This window comes from Frankliniella occidentalis, unplaced genomic scaffold (assembly GCF_000697945.3).
Source record: "Frankliniella occidentalis isolate FOCC.00 unplaced genomic scaffold, Focc_3.1 Scaffold8, whole genome shotgun sequence".
In the NCBI taxonomy this organism is placed as follows: Eukaryota; Metazoa; Arthropoda; class Insecta; order Thysanoptera; family Thripidae; genus Frankliniella; species Frankliniella occidentalis.
The window spans coordinates 1,360,408-1,362,525 of NW_026267138.1; the positions used below are offsets into that span (position 1 = coordinate 1,360,408).

The 2,118-nt window shown below is 66.8% G+C and overlaps 2 protein-coding genes across 2 annotated transcripts in view; both read right to left on the reverse strand.

Moving 5' to 3' along the window:
• LOC113215445 (E3 ubiquitin-protein ligase TRIM9) overlaps positions 1–2,118 on the reverse strand; it is a 126,138-nt gene that overhangs the window by 118,595 nt on the left and 5,425 nt on the right. The gene's annotated exons all lie outside the window — the stretch shown is intronic.
• The window catches only part of LOC113214393 (protein croquemort), a 19,440-nt gene that overhangs the window by 6,124 nt on the left and 11,198 nt on the right, over positions 1–2,118 (reverse strand). The window lies entirely within an intron of this gene.

Sequence of the window (2,118 nt, forward strand, 5' to 3'; positions counted from 1 at the left end):
GCTCGGTGACGGCGGCGACGGCCTCGGACTCGGTGCTCGCGGGGTCCACGATGCCGTCCTTGTTGCCGAGTGGCACGGGCGTGCTCGCTTCAGAGAGGAGCACCACCGGGGAGTCGGGCGGAGAAGGCTGTTCGACGGGAGCTTCCTGGGGCTTCAGCTGGAGAGGCTTCGTCTCGTCGGGGAGGTCCGGGATCGGAGGGACGTTGTTGAAGTAGTCGTCTGGCAGTCCGGGTGGCTTGGAGTCGGAGCCGTATCCTCCCCCTCCACCTGGCGGACGGTGAGGTAGGCCCGACGGAGGTCCGGGGGGAGTCGGGGGCCCTACCGGCAGCGAGGGGTGTCCGGGAGGGTAGCCGGGTTTGGAGGGCAGCTCCTCCGGCAGGGGGATGATGCCACCAGGATGCGAGGGCGCGGGCTGCTCCGGGTACGGCGGGGGTCTGTCGGGTCGGTACGGCGGCGGGCCACCCTCCTCGGGAGGCTGCTCCGGGTACGTCGGGGGCCTCGGGGGCCGGTACGGGGGGCCGCCCTCCTGGGGGTAGCCTGGAGGCCGAGAGCCGGTAGCGCCCCCCTGTTCAGGAGGGTACGGCTTGGACGGCGGCTCTTCTGGCAGCGGTGCGACGCCTCCGGGTCCGGGGTACGGGGGGTAGGGCTGCGGGGGTCTGTCCGGGTGTGGCGGCGGGTACGGGTACGGAGGCTGGCCCGGAGGGTACTCGGGCTGAGGTTGTGGGTAGCCGGGTGGTGGCTGGGGGTAGGTAGGCGGCGGCTTGGGGTACGGGTAGTTCGGGTGTTGAGGTTGAGGCGGCCTCTGGCCTGGCGGGTAAGGCGGGTAGGGCGACTGTGGCGGGTATCCTGGCTGGTAGGGGTCTGTCGGTTTCGGCGGGTAGCCGGGTTTGGGTGGGTAGCCCGGCTTGGTCGGGTACGGCTTGGTCGGCTTGGGCGGGTACGGCTTGTGCGGTCGGTGGTGCGGCCCGTACGAGTAGGCATGCTTGCACGAATCGAAGTCGCGGTCGGGCGTCGGCTCGTGCGCGGCGTGCGGGAAGAAGATGGCCTCCTCGTCCGAGAGCGCGGCGGGCGGCGGGCACGGGCAGCAGACGACGGGCTCGCGGCCGACGAAAGAGCAGATCTCCGGGTAGCGGTCCGCCACGATGTCGTCCCGGACGGCGGCGCAGCGCGAGGCGGGCAGGCACAGGCCGCGCTTGGAGTGCATGGCGCTGAAGCACGCGCTGCCTGCGGGCACACAAGAGAGAAGGGATGAGCAACGAGAATGAGCACGAGGATGAGCACGAGGATGAGCACGAGGATGAGCACGGAGCACAGCGATAGGAAGGACGCGACCATTACGGCCTCCACGGCGAGGGGCGGGGCCGGGCGGGGCGCTGGGCGGAGGACTTCCTGCCCCCTTTGTGGAGGAGAGGCGCCGTGCGTGCGCGCCGGGCTGCGAAATGCACAAACTCCTCTCACATACACGCACTTACACACTCACACACACACACTGCCACCGCACGCTACCAACCACCCCTCTGCGCTCACCGCTGCCATCATCATCATCCAGGACACACATTACCATGATCGTGCAGGACCTCTCCATGCATTGCGCTCCACTCGACGCGGCACACGCACTGCACCGTGAGGCGAGCCATGAGGCGGGCCATGAGGCGCCGTGGCACTACTCGCACGTTTGAGTGTGTGAGCGCAGCCAAGGGCGGCCCATGGCTCAGCCTCTGCGGCCCCTGCCTCATGGCACACGCCGCACTGCACCAAGCACCGCGCTCATGAATAGCGATACATGTATTTCATATTTATTATTATTCTAATCACTCTGGCGTCCCTCCACTAATTGTCAGCGAGACTTGCAGAGCGCCTCTCCGCGTTGCTCGGCTAGACGTTCATACGCCCACGCTAGACGAGGAAAGATAAAGATAGATTGCAGCTTGAGATTGTACGCGAGTGTGAGAGAGAGAGAGGAGCGGGGGGAGAGCGACAGACAGAGACACAGAGCAGCTGCTGCTGTCTCCTGCTGCACCTTTTCGTCCCCACCAATCGCACCGCTAATCTGTCGTTGAATTGGGGTGAGGGGCGACCCTAGGCGCCACTAGTAGTCCACAAGTCTAGGCGGACCGC